General features: G+C 45.2%; 1 protein-coding gene across 4 annotated transcripts in view; it reads right to left on the reverse strand.

Annotated features, from left to right (window-relative positions):
- The window catches only part of LOC148896688 (palmitoyltransferase ZDHHC3-like), a 49,762-nt gene extending 37,639 nt beyond the window's left edge, over positions 1-12,123 (reverse strand). For 2 of the 4 annotated variants that reach the window (XM_088997845.1, XM_088997846.1), the window contains exon 1: positions 11,914-12,123. The gene's annotated coding sequence lies outside the window, so the exon portion shown is untranslated. The remainder of the gene's footprint in view (positions 1-11,913) is intronic. The other 2 variants (XM_088997848.1, XM_088997849.1) reach the window with 2 other exon arrangements.
- Between the last annotated feature and the right edge of the window lie 2,604 nt (positions 12,124-14,727).

Raw genomic sequence — 14,727 nt, forward strand, 5'->3', positions numbered from 1 at the left:
GCAAGTATAGTGTTTTCGACAGAGAGTTGTCAGCACTCTATCTTGCAACTCGCCATTTTCTTCTCCTCCTCGAGGGGCGCCGGTTCACCGCCTACGTAGATCATAAAACCCTAACATTCGGCATGTCGATGGTGACCGAACCGTTATCGGCCCGACAGCAACGGCATTAAGCGGCCATTTCAGAATTCACAACAGACATTGGGCATTTCTCCACATCTGTAGTTTCTCTGCCACCTGTTCCCTGTTCTCGCTACAGATCACAATGTCATCTGCAAACATCATGGTCCAAGGAGATTCTTGTCCAACATCGTCTGTCAGCCTGTCCATCACCATAGCAAATAAGAAGGGGCTCAGAGCTGACCCCTGGTGGAGTCCCACCTCCACCTTGAATTCCTCAGCCATACCGACAGCACACCTCACAACTGTCTTACAGTCATGATACGTGTCTTGCACCACTCTGACATACTGTTCCGTCACTCCAGACTTCCTCATGCAATGCCACAGCTCTTCTCTGGGCACCCTGTCATACGCTTTCTCCAGATCTACAAAGACACAATGCAATTCCTTCTGACCTTCTCTGTACTTCTCTATCAGCATTCTTAAAGCAAACACTGCATCTGTCGTACTCTTTTTTTGGCATGAAGCCATACTGCTGCTCACAAATGTTCACTTCTGCTCTTAGTCTAGCTTCATATACTCTTTCCCAGAGTTTCATTGTATGGCTCATCAACGTTATTCCTTAGTCGATGAGAAGGTTTCTTCAGCCGTCATCTGTACAAAAGTGAAGGTTTCGGACGTTTCGCCTCCTATCCAAGAGGCTTCGTCAGCGAACTAAAGTCTGACTGGTCGTATCGGCCCCATATATATATCCCTAATGTCCAGACCTGGTGGCGCCGGACACAGCTATGATAGGTCCCTACTCTCAGGTTGAATTAAATTTCTCAGTGACTCCTAAAACTATACCTACAATAGATTATATCACAGCTACTGAATCGGCTATTAAAAATAACAAACTTTCGTATGCAGAGGCAGATGATCTACGCATTAAAATATCAGCTCTTCTCAGTAGTGCCAAACTTCCTCCGTCCAACATAACATTAGAAGAGAGAAAGGCGTTAACTACTCTACAAAAAGACAAAAATATTACTATTTTGCCAGCAGACAAGGGCAGATGCACAGTGCTGCTCAACACATTGGATTATGAAGACAAAATAAATAGGTTAATCAGTGATTCTAACACGTATGAGCAACTAAAAAGGGACCCTTCCAATAGATACAAGAAAGAAATGATTGACTGTCTCCAAAAGCTAGAGAAAGGAAAACATATAGATAAACAGATGTATTTTAGATTATACCCGGGAGAGGCCACGCCATGTATCTATGGCCTGCCAAAAATACATAAAGAAGGGTTCCCCCTCCGACCCATTGTTTGTAGCATTGACTCCTCTACATACAATGTAGCCAAATATTTAAAAACTATTTTAGCTCCGTTGGTTGGTAACACAGAATACCACGTAGAGAACACCACAGGGTTTGTAGAGAGGATCAAAGACCTCATATTGGAACCTGAGGAAACTTTGGCATCATACGATGTGACTTCTCTCTTTACATCTGTCCCAACCCCAGCAGCAGTCTCAGTGGTGAGGACGAGGCTGCTGGCGGATGTTTCTCTGCATGAAAGAACCAAACTGAAACCGGATCACATCTGCCAATTATTAGAAATCTGCCTTAATACTACGTATTTTCAATTTCGGGAAAAATTTTATAAACAAATCCATGGTTGTGCTATGGGCTCACCAGTTTCACCCATAGTGGCTAATCTTTACATGGAAGAGATGGAGAAACAGGCCCTCACATCCTTCCCAGGGACAAAACCTAGACACTGGTTTAGATATGTGGACGATACTTTTGTCATAATTAAGAAACAAGAAATTCAATCCTTCACAGATCATCTCAACTCTGTAGACTTCAACATTAAATTTACTCGTGAGGACATTCAAGAGAACCAACTAGCCTTCTTGGATTGTAAAGTAATTATAAAAGAGGACAGAGCGCTAAAAACAGAAGTCTTTAGGAAGGCTACGCACACTGACCAATACTTACTTTTTGACTCTAACCACCCTTTACAACATAAACTAGGAGTTATCAGAACCCTCCAGCATAGGGCTAAACTAATACCAACTAGCACTGAAGGTAGAGAAAAGGAGTCAAAACATATCAGGAGAGCACTCACTAACTGTGGGTACCCTCAGTGGTCATTCAACAAATGTCAGAAAGAAAGAATAGCGAACGAAACCAATAATTCTCAAGATTCTAAAAGGAGAGGAGTAGCAGTACCGTACATTGCAGGAGTTTCTGAAAAATTACAAAGAGTCCTTTGGCAACATAAAATTCCTACTTATTTCAAACCGATAAACACGTTAAGGCAAAAATTAGTGCATCCAAAAGATAGGCTACCAAATGAAAAACAAAGTAATGTAGTTTATTCCATACATTGTAAGAATGAAAATTGTAAAGAGCAGTACATTGGGGAGACTCAACAAATTCTCAAAAAAAGACTTTATCAACATCGCAGGGATAATACTAGTGGGCCTCAATCGGCAGTACATTTGCACCTAAAAGCTAGCAACCACTCATTTGACGACAATGAGGTTAAAATCTTAGCGAAAGAACATAGATGGTTTGAAAGGGGGGTGAAAGAGGCGATTCTTATAAAACAACAAAATCCTTCATTAAACCGGTCTGGTGGTGTGAGGTTCAATTTGGATCGTTCATACAATAGCCTGCTCAGGCAAAACAGGTTAGGCAACTTTCGCAATGCTGATGAGGGTCGTTATGCTGATGAGGTGATACCGGGGGGAGTGGGTGTAATAGGCCAATCGTTAGTCAGGAATGTAGGAACAATCAGTGGGGCCACAGGGGGGGGGGGGGGGGGTCCCGCGCCCCCCCCCAACCTGAGAGTAGGGACCTATCATAGCTGTGTCCGGCGCCACCAGGTCTGGACATTAGGGATATATATATGGGGCCGATACGACCAGTCAGACTTTAGTTCGCTGAATTCCTCAGCCATACCGACAGCACACCTCACAACTGTCTTACAGTCATGATACGTGTCTTGCACCACTCTGACATACTGTTCCGTCACTCCAGACTTCCTCATGCAATGCCACAGCTCTTCTCTGGGCACCCTGTCATACGCTTTCTCCAGATCTACAAAGACACAATGCAATTCCTTCTGACCTTCTCTGTACTTCTCTATCAGCATTCTTAAAGCAAACACTGCATCTGTCGTACTCTTTTTTTGGCATGAAGCCATACTGCTGCTCACAAATGTTCACTTCTGCTCTTAGTCTAGCTTCATATACTCTTTCCCAGAGTTTCATTGTATGGCTCATCAACGTTATTCCTTAGTCGATGAGAAGGTTTCTTCAGCCTTCATCTGTACAAAAGTGAAGGTTTCGGACGTTTCGCCTCCTATCCAAGAGGCTTCGTCAGCGAACTAAAGTCTGACTGGTCGTATCGGCCCCATATATATATCCCTAATGTCCAGACCTGGTGGCGCCGGACACAGCTATGATAGGTCCCTACTCTCAGGTTGAATTAAATTTCTCAGTGACTCCTAAAACTATACCTACAATAGATTATATCACAGCTACTGAATCGGCTATTAAAAATAACAAACTTTCGTATGCAGAGGCAGATGATCTACGCATTAAAATATCAGCTCTTCTCAGTAGTGCCAAACTTCCTCCGTCCAACATAACATTAGAAGAGAGAAAGGCGTTAACTACTCTACAAAAAGACAAAAATATTACTATTTTGCCAGCAGACAAGGGCAGATGCACAGTGCTGCTCAACACATTGGATTATGAAGACAAAATAAATAGGTTAATCAGTGATTCTAACACGTATGAGCAACTAAAAAGGGACCCTTCCAATAGATACAAGAAAGAAATGATTGACTGTCTCCAAAAGCTAGAGAAAGGAAAACATATAGATAAACAGATGTATTTTAGATTATACCCGGGAGAGGCCACGCCATGTATCTATGGCCTGCCAAAAATACATAAAGAAGGGTTCCCCCTCCGACCCATTGTTTGTAGCATTGACTCCTCTACATACAATGTAGCCAAATATTTAAAAACTATTTTAGCTCCGTTGGTTGGTAACACAGAATACCACGTAGAGAACACCACAGGGTTTGTAGAGAGGATCAAAGACCTCATATTGGAACCTGAGGAAACTTTGGCATCATACGATGTGACTTCTCTCTTTACATCTGTCCCAACCCCAGCAGCAGTCTCAGTGGTGAGGACGAGGCTGCTGGCGGATGTTTCTCTGCATGAAAGAACCAAACTGAAACCGGATCACATCTGCCAATTATTAGAAATCTGCCTTAATACTACGTATTTTCAATTTCGGGAAAAATTTTATAAACAAATCCATGGTTGTGCTATGGGCTCACCAGTTTCACCCATAGTGGCTAATCTTTACATGGAAGAGATGGAGAAACAGGCCCTCACATCCTTCCCAGGGACAAAACCTAGACACTGGTTTAGATATGTGGACGATACTTTTGTCATAATTAAGAAACAAGAAATTCAATCCTTCACAGATCATCTCAACTCTGTAGACTTCAACATTAAATTTACTCGTGAGGACATTCAAGAGAACCAACTAGCCTTCTTGGATTGTAAAGTAATTATAAAAGAGGACAGAGCGCTAAAAACAGAAGTCTTTAGGAAGGCTACGCACACTGACCAATACTTACTTTTTGACTCTAACCACCCTTTACAACATAAACTAGGAGTTATCAGAACCCTCCAGCATAGGGCTAAACTAATACCAACTAGCACTGAAGGTAGAGAAAAGGAGTCAAAACATATCAGGAGAGCACTCACTAACTGTGGGTACCCTCAGTGGTCATTCAACAAATGTCAGAAAGAAAGAATAGCGAACGAAACCAATAATTCTCAAGATTCTAAAAGGAGAGGAGTAGCAGTACCGTACATTGCAGGAGTTTCTGAAAAATTACAAAGAGTCCTTTGGCAACATAAAATTCCTACTTATTTCAAACCGATAAACACGTTAAGGCAAAAATTAGTGCATCCAAAAGATAGGCTACCAAATGAAAAACAAAGTAATGTAGTTTATTCCATACATTGTAAGAATGAAAATTGTAAAGAGCAGTACATTGGGGAGACTCAACAAATTCTCAAAAAAAGACTTTATCAACATCGCAGGGATAATACTAGTGGGCCTCAATCGGCAGTACATTTGCACCTAAAAGCTAGCAACCACTCATTTGACGACAATGAGGTTAAAATCTTAGCGAAAGAACATAGATGGTTTGAAAGGGGGGTGAAAGAGGCGATTCTTATAAAACAACAAAATCCTTCATTAAACCGGTCTGGTGGTGTGAGGTTCAATTTGGATCGTTCATACAATAGCCTGCTCAGGCAAAACAGGTTAGGCAACTTTCGCAATGCTGATGAGGGTCGTTATGCTGATGAGGTGATACCGGGGGGAGTGGGTGTAATAGGCCAATCGTTAGTCAGGAATGTAGGAACAATCAGTGGGGCCACAGGGGGGGGGGGTCCCGCGCCCCCCCCCAACCTGAGAGTAGGGACCTATCATAGCTGTGTCCGGCGCCACCAGGTCTGGACATTAGGGATATATATATATGGGGCCGATACGACCAGTCAGACTTTAGTTCGCTGACGAAGCCTCTTGGATAGGAGGCGAAACGTCCGAAACCTTCACTTTTGTACAGATGACGGCTGAAGAAACCTTCTCATCGATGGACCACTCCTGTACGACTGAGAGCTTACACAGACGTTATTCCTTAGTACAACTCTGCACATCTCCTTTGTTCTTAAAAATGGGCACGAGTACCCTTCGTCTCCATTCTTCAGGCATCCGTTCGCCATCTAAGATCTGGTTGAGTAAGACAGGAACACCACCACCACCTCTCCAAGACACTTCCATACCTCGATTGGTAAATCATCAGGCCCAAGTGCCTTTCCCCCCTTCATCCTCTTCAGCGCCCTCCTCATTTCATCGTTGCTAATGCTTGCTACGTCTTGGTCCACAACAGTCACATCTTCTACTCTTTGTTCCTTCTCATTTTCCTCATTCATCAATTCTTCAAAGTACTCTTTCCATCTTGCCATCACACTACTGGCACCTGTTAATACATTGCCATCTCTATTCTTAATTACCCGAACCTGCTGCAGGTCCTTACCATCATTGTCTCTCTGTCTCGCCAGCCTGTAAAGATCAGTTTCACCTTCCTTGCTGTCCAGCTGAGCATACAAAGTCATCAGAGGCCTCTTGTTTGGCGTTTGCCACCTGTACTTTGACCGTGCGCTGCATCTCCTTGTACTGCTGTCTACTCTTGTCCGTCCGCTCAGTGTCCCACTTCTTCTTTGCTAACCTCTTTCTCTGTATACACTCCTGCACCTCCCCATTCCACCACCAAGTCCCCTCATCTACCTTTCTTCCACTCGATACACCAAGTACTTTCCGACCTGTGTCTCTGATTATGTTAGCTGTAGTTTGCCAGTCATCTGGAAGGACCTCTTGCCCACCCAGTGCTTGTCTTACCTCCTTCCTAAATGTCATGCAACACTCTTCTTTTTTCTACTTCTGCCATTTTGTCCTCAATTCAGCCTTTGGTTTCTTCATCTTCCTCACTGCCAGCGTCATCCTACACACCACAAACCTATGCTGTCTGGCTACACTCTCACCAACCACTACTTCGCAGTCACTAATTTCCTTTGGATGGCGCCGTTGACACAAAATGTAGTCTACCTGTGTACTTCTGCCTCCACTCTTATAGGTCACCCTATGTTCCTGTCTCTTGCGCCGTTGACACAAAATGTAGTCTACCTGTGTACTTCTGCCTCCACTCTTATAGGTCACCCTATGTTCCTGTCTCTTCAGAAAGAAAGTATTCACAATAGCCATTTCCATTCTCTTAGCAAAGTCAACCACCATCTGTCCTTCAGCGTTCCTCATCTGGAGTCCAAACCTGCCCATCACCTCCTCATCATCTTTGTTTCCTGCGCCAACATGTCCATTGAAGTCTCCACCAATTACAACCCTCTCACTTCTCGGGATGTTCTGTATGAGTTCATCAAAGTCCAACCAAAATTTCTCCTTCTCCGCCAGCTCACATCCTACTTGTGGGGCATAGCCACAAACAACATTGAACATCACGCCTTCAATTTCTAGCTTCAGACTCATCATTCTATCTGATACTCTTTTTACTTCTAAGACATTCCTAACAAACTCCTCTTGTAAGATAAGCCCAACTCCATTTCTCTTTCTGTCTTCACCATGATAGAACAACTTAAACCCTGACCCTAAGCTTCTAGCCTTGATCCCTTTCCACCTGGTCTCCTGGACACACATTATGTCTACTTTCCTTCTCTGCATCATGTCAACCAGCTCTCTACCTTTACCTGTCATTGTTCCTACATTGAAAGTTCCTACTCTTAGTTCTATACTCTTGGCGTTCCATTTCTCTCTTTTCCTCCGGGCACACCTCCCTCCTCTCCTTCTTCGACCAACAGTAGTCCAACCACCCTTTACAACACAAACTAGGAGTTATCAGAACCCTCCAGCATAGGGCTAAACTAATACCAAGTAGCACTGAAGGTAGAGAAAAGGAGTCAGAACATATCAAGAGAGCACTCACTAACTGTGGGTACCCTCAGTGGTCATTCAACAAATGTCAGAAAGAAAGAATAGGGAATGAAACCAATAATTCTCAAGATACAAAAAGGAGAGGAGTAGCAGTACCGTACATTGCAGGAGTTTCTGAAAAATTACAAAGAGTCCTTTGGCAACATAAAATTCCGACTTATTTCAAACCGATAAACACGTTAAGGCAAAAATTAGTACATCCAAAAGATAGGCTACCAAATGAAAAACAAAGTAATGTAGTTGATTCCATATATTGTAAGAATGAAAATTGTAAAGAGCAGTACATTGGGGAGACTCAACAAATTCTCAAAAAAAGACTTTATCAACATCGCAGGGATAATATAAGTGGACCTCAATCGGCAGTACATTTGCACCTAAAAGCTAGCAACCACTCATTTGACGACAAAGAGGTTAAAATCTTAGCGAAAGAACGTAGATGGTTTGAAAGGGGGGTAAAAGAAGCGATTCTTATAAAACAACAAAATCCTTCGTTAAACCGGTCTGGTGGGGTGAGGTTCAATTTGAATCGTTCATACAATAGCCTGCTTAGGCAAAACAGGTGAGGCAACTTTCGTAATGCTGATGTGGGTCGTTATGCTGATGAGGTGATACCGGTGGGAGTGGGGGTAATAGGCCTGTCGTTAGTCAGGAATGTAGGAACAATCAGTGGGGCCACAGGGAGGGGTCCTCTGCCCCCCCCAAGCGTCTTACCATACTATTTTTTACTTTTTCATCGCTCCTGTGAACGGGGAATCCACGCGCACGCGGAATCCCATTGTTTACAGTCGAGACCAGCTACTAGCGTGGCGGGCTAATAGCGGACTAGCGGCCGCCGCACCAGACATCCCCGATGAATTGAAGAGGAGGAAACGAGGATGTCGGGCCGGGAAAGATCGCCGCAAAAGAACGAGGAAATACCGACACGTTCTCCCGTCCGTCATCATGGGGAACGTGAGATCGCTCCCAAATAAAATGGACGAGCTGGCGGCGCTAACGCGACATCAGAGGGAGTACCGGGAAGCCAGCTTGCTACTCGTCACGGAGACATGGCTTTCGGCAATCACTCCGGACGCCCACGCAGAGTTGGAGGGCTTCCAACTCGTACGAGCGGACAGAAATGAAGGCAGCGGTAAGCAGAAAGGAGGGGGGATTGCTGTATTTGTGAATGACAAATGGTGCAATCCTGGGCACATCACGGTGAAGGAAAAACTTTGCACTCGGGACATCGAGCTGCTAGCCGTTAGCCTCCGGCCGCGTTACCTGCCACGGGAATTCTCACACGTCATAGCCGTGACGACGTACATTCCCCCTACGGCAAATGGCGGCGCTGCCTCCGATGCCCTCATATCTGTTGTAAACAAGCTGCAAACCCAGTCCCCCAACGCCTTGTTTATCATCTCAGGGGACTTCAATCACATTTCCCTGAAATTCTCCCTCCCAACATTCACACAGTATGTAACTTGTGCCACCAGAGACAATAACATATTGGACCTATTTTATTCAAACGCCAAGGATGCATACAAACCCTCCCCCCTCCCCCCTCTCGGAAGAGCAGACCACAATATGGTTTATCTCCAGCCTGTGTACAAACCCCTTGTCCAGAGGCAACCAGCTGTGACCCGCACGATCAAAAGATGGTCCACAGAAGCTGAAGAAGCTCTGCGGGACTGTTTTGATTCAACCAGGTGGGAGCTCTTTACTGAGATTCATGGGGAAGACATTGACTCACTCACCAACACCATCACAGACTACATTAACTTTTGTGAACAAAACACCGTACCCACCAGGACTGTGCGGTGTTTTGCCAACAACAAACCATGGATTAATCCCGACATAAAAGTCCTCCTGAAGGAGAAGAAAAGGGCTTTTGTGTCGGGCAACAGAGAGGAACTGAAGGCCGTGCAGATCCAACTGAGGAGGAAGATCAGAGAGGGGAAGAAGGCCTACAGGATGAAAATGGAGGAGCAGCTGCAAGCCAGCAATGTCGCTGGTGTCTGGAAGGGCCTGAAAAACATCTCAGGCCACAAAAGCCCAGTGACATTGAACGAAAAAGACAAGGTCTGGGCAGATGAACTCAACCGCTTTTTCAATCGGTTTGACAAGACGCCAGCCGCCCCCGGCCCACCGTCAACTTCACCTGTAGCTGCACCTGCACCAACTCTCACTGTGGCCTTACCCTCCCTGCCCCCTCTCACGACCAGCTCTCCACAACCAACATCTGCCCTCCCAACCGTTGCCACACCCTCAGCCGCCACTCTGCCTCCTGGTTCCTGCCTGTCTGTCACAACTGCGCAGGTGAGGAACCAACTGAGGAGGATGCAGGTGAGGAAGGCAGCAGGTCCGGATGACATCAGTTCCCGACTCCTCAAGACCTGCTCCGACCAGCTGTGTGACATTGTCCAGCACTTGTTCAACCTGAGCCTGAAGCTGGGCAGAGTTCCACAGCTGTGGAAAACGTCATGCCTGGTCCCAGTGCCCAAGATTGCCAACCCCAAAGAGCTCAACAGCTACAGACCGGTGGCGCTGACGTCTCACCTGATGAAGACGCTGGAGAGACTCGTCCTCGCCCACCTGCGACCGCTGGCAAGCTCATCGCTGGACCCGCTGCAGTTTGCCTACCAGCCCAGCATCGGTGTGGAGGATGCCATCATCTACCTCCTCCATACGGCGTTGCTGCACCTGGAGAATGCTGGGAGCACGGTGAGGATCACATTCTTCGATTTCTCCAGTGCCTTCAACACCATCCAGCCAAGTCTACTGGGGGACAAACTGCAGCATGCCGGAGTCGACCATCACCTCACATCCTGGATTACAGACTACCTCACAAACAGGCCACAGTACGTGAGGGTAAAGAACTGTGAGTCGGACAGGCTTCTCTGCAGCACCGGAGCGCCGCAGGGAACAGTCCTGGCTCCATTCCTCTTCACCCTCTACACCTCGGACTTCAACTACAACACCCCAACCTGCCACCTTCAGAAGTTCTCTGACGACTCAGCTATTGTCGGCCTCATTACAGAGGGAGACGATAGGGAGTACAGGGGACTGACAAAGGACTTTGTGGACTGGTGCCAGCAGAATCACCTCCAGATCAACACCGGCAAAACCAAGGAGCTGGTGGTGGATTTCTGCAGGAAACAATCGTCACCTGCACCATTGAACATCCAGGGTTCGGACATTGAGAGGGTGACCTCCTACAAGTACCTGGGTGTTACTCTAAACAATAAACTGGACTGGACAACAAACACGGATGCCCTAATCAAAAAGGGACAGAGTCGCCTCTTCCTCCTCAGGAAACTGAGGTCTTTTGGAGTTCAGGGGTCACTCCTAAAGACTTTCTATGACTCTGTGGTGGCATCAGCCATCCACTATGGCATTGTCTGCTGGTCAGGCAGCATCACCACCCGGGACAGAAAAAGACTGGAGCGCTTTGTCAAGCGGGCCAGTTCTGTCGTGGGCTGCTCGCTGGACTCTCTAGAGGAGGTGGGCAACAGACGGACGCTAGCTAAACTAAAAGCTATGACGGACAGCCCCTCCCACCCCCTCCTGCCCATCCTGACAGCTCTGGGTAGCTCCTTTAGCCAGAGACTATTACACCCGCGCTGCAAGAAGGAGAGGTACCGCCGCTCGTTCCTACCGACTGCTGTCAGGCTTCACAATTCCCAATGATCACATGTGAAAAAAAAACAAAAAAAAAAAAAACTGGACACCTGTAAATATGGGTTGTTGCAATATATCTAAATGCATTTCTTGATTCTGCACTATGTACAGTCTTGTTTATAGAACGGTTGTTGCACATCTACATTTGCACAGTATACAGTTGACATTTTTATTTTGTTATGCTTAGAATATCTTGTTTTCTATCCTTTCACTCCCACCCCAACCCCATCCCTCTTCAATTGCTGCTGTGGACTGCAAATTTCCCCATTGCGGGACGAATAAAGGTATTCTGATTCTGATTCTGATTCTGATGAAATAATAGTAATCATAAATCGTAATGATTTATCGCGTTACTCCCACCTTTAAAAAGTCAAGCAATTTAGTTATTTCAAGAAGTAAATGACCTGGCTGCAATATATTTCGTATGGATGGTAGTAAGAAAAGAACACCTCGTACCAGTCCAGCAAAATGCACGAATCCAATACCACCTGTAGATTGATGTTTTAATTTACCCTGCTAACGCTCAGAGAGAGAGAGAGTACTTACATTCCCGTTCACAAATTTAGATCAGTTGTGTTGGGCGTCCGATGAAAAGAAGTGGCCGCCCGAGAACACCTGTCTTATCTCATGTTACGTTGGGTGACTTTATTTGAGTTTATTTCGCCCCCATCTAAACAGTGGACATCGCTGGCTGTGCTAACAACAGAAAAACCTAGTAGTCTTGTTGCGATTCTTCTTGTAGTTATAAGACGGTTTATCAAGAACCCTTTAAGTGCATCACCACCATCTACTGGCATGGAGTGTGAATTATGCCCGTAAACATAATTAACGATACACACATAAAAAAACAAAAATCCCGTTTAAAACTTCGATTCTTAAAAGATGTAGTCTTAAAATTATATACATTTTCAACCATCATTTTTATTTAATTGTACTAAAACATAGATATTAAAATGAAACCCTAAGATCTTACACATTATCGCGTGTGGTAGCCGCTGCTCACCCAAAGAAAAACATATCCTGTGACTGTAAAGTGTCCTTGAGAGTTTTGAAAGCCGCTTATAAATTCAATGTATTATTATTATTATTATTATAACAATAATTTGAAAGTAAAACTGAGTGATATCGCATAAACTTGCAAGATGGGTGTTGCATTTTTCAATATCAACGATATTGTGACATTTAGCTAATGAAAATTGAAAATAAAATTACACATTCATTAGACCCATTTTTTAATGTGTATTCTTATCTAAATAAAGTCATTAGTGTTAGTAACGCCTCAAGATACTATTGATGAGAAGGTTTCTTCAGCCGTCATCTGTACAAAAGTGAAGGTTTCGGACGTTTCGCCTCCTATCCAAGAGGCTTCGTCAGCGAACTAAAGTCTGACTGGTCGTATCGGCCCCATTTATATATCCCTAATGTCCAGACATGGTGGCGCCGGACACAGCTATGATAGGTCCCTACTCTCAGGTTGGGGGGGGGGCAGGGGACCCCTCCCTGTGGTCCCACTGATTGTTCCTACATTCCTGACTAACGACTGGCCTATTACCCCCACTCCCCCCGGTATCACCTCATCAGCATAACGACCCTCATCAGCATTGCGAAAGTTGCCTAACCTGTTTTGCCTAAGCAGGCTATTGTATGAACGATCCAAATTGAACCTCACCCCACCAGACCGGTTTAATGATGGATTTTGTTGTTTTATAAGAATCGCTTCTTTTACCCCCCTTTCAAACCATCTATGTTCTTTCGCTAAGATGTTAACCTCATTGTCGTGACGACAATGAGGTTAAATCTTAAAATCTTCAATGTATTATTATTAGGCCATTATTAGGGGGTAATAGGCCAGTCGTTAGTCAGGACTGTAGGAACAATCAGTGGGGCCACAGGGAGGGGTCCCCTGCCCCCCCCCCCCCCCCCCCCCCCCCCAACCTGAGAGTAGGGACCTATCATAGCTGTGTCCGGCGCCACCATGTCTGGACATTAGGGATATATAAATGGGGCCGATACGACCAGTCAGACTTTAGTTCGCTGACGAAGCCTCTTGGATAGGAGGCGAAACCTTCACTTTTGTACAGATGACGGCTGAAGAAACCTTCTCATCGATGGACCACTCCTGTACGACTGAGAGCTTACACAGACGTCAAGATACTATTGTACTCTTGAATGGCAATTTAACACTGATTCTGATTGGTGAACATAAAATGCAATTCGATATGAATTTGGTGCACATTTGCATTCTCCTCTGCATGTGCCCACCATGAAGTTTCCTTGGAAACAGTGTCATTTTTGTACAATATCTCTCATCTTTGCACTTTTGTGTTTGGTGAAAATGGTTGTGGCGTCACCGGTGCGCACCGCAGCTTTAATGTCTTTCAATTCCTTGATCTCCTTGATGTGCGTCTCACCCTGACGCATATCACACGCTTGAAAATGGTATAAAAGCAGCTGTTGTGGGACAGAGAGTATCAGACTCATCTCGGACTCACAGACTCAAAGAGATTTGCAAAGACCCGCACAGGCACGCCCCGGCTCAAGCCGGGCATCGGACGGATGTCACGGCACGACTTGCTCGACTCCACGCCACGATCAAGCTCTGCGCGTCACCTGCCTGGGAGATCTGACAACGAACCTACTTACAAATAAAGAGAAACATCAAACTCTTTATGGTCTCAAAAAGCATTTTTTTCATCGTTTGTAATTTATTTAATATAAGACTGTTTTGAGAAGGTCAGATTTGTTTGAAAATGTCAAAAGAAAAGAAAAGAAAAGAAATGGGATGTTATATTCCAAAGGCAAAAACTAAACAACAATACTTCCACCTATGCAATATCAATCATCTTCGCCCGTCTCTCACTCCTCACACCACTGCTATCCTCGTTCATAGTCTTGTCACCTCCCGGATTGACTATTGCAATTCACGTCTCTTTGGTGTCCCTCAGAAACTTCTCCACGAACTTCAACTCATCCAGAATTCTTCATCCTTTCACCACATCACCCCGTCCTCCAAAGCTCCACTGCCTCGCGGTCAAATATAGAAACAACTTTAAAATTCTTCTTTATACATTTAAAGCTATCCATAACCTTGCCCCCCATACCTATCTGACCTTCTTCAAATTTCTATTCCCTCTCGTTCCCTCAGATCCTCTTCCTCCCTCCGCCTCTTTGTGCCCCCTCCCCCCTGCCAGTCTCGACACGATGGGTGACAGAGCCTTCAGCTGCTCTGCCCCCAAACTTTGGAACTCACTTCCTCCCAACATTCATAACATCGATTCTCTTCCACCTTCAAGTCCCATCTCAAAACTCACCTCTTTAAAACTTCAGGCGGAATACTGGACTGCCCTGATTAGATCAGCG

Source organism: Hippocampus bargibanti, linkage group LG06 (genome assembly GCF_051943395.1).
Source record: "Hippocampus bargibanti isolate YZ-2025 linkage group LG06, ASM5194339v1, whole genome shotgun sequence".
Taxonomy (NCBI): Eukaryota; Metazoa; Chordata; class Actinopteri; order Syngnathiformes; family Syngnathidae; genus Hippocampus; species Hippocampus bargibanti.